General features: G+C 26.8%; 1 pseudogene; it reads left to right on the plus strand.

Moving 5' to 3' along the window:
• Positions 1-205, plus strand: part of LOC108756448 — an 80,639-nt pseudogene that overhangs the window by 68,536 nt on the left and 11,898 nt on the right.

Here is a 205-nt window from a genome sequence, read left to right on the forward strand (position 1 = left end):
TGTACACAATACGCAAAGCAGCATTGAATTTATTATCTCCTAATTTAAATTCAATATAATATGATAACAACGTAACAATGAGTAGCATCTTTATAAATTAAATTTAAATATTTCAATATTAATCCATACTACTAAGACCGTTTATTGTAATTAAATCTATTATTTATCTCTCTCTCTCTCTCTCTCTCTCTCTCTCTCTCTCTCT

This window comes from Trachymyrmex septentrionalis, unplaced genomic scaffold (assembly GCF_001594115.1).
Source record: "Trachymyrmex septentrionalis isolate Tsep2-gDNA-1 unplaced genomic scaffold, Tsep1.0 scaffold127, whole genome shotgun sequence".
Taxonomy (NCBI): Eukaryota; Metazoa; Arthropoda; class Insecta; order Hymenoptera; family Formicidae; genus Trachymyrmex; species Trachymyrmex septentrionalis.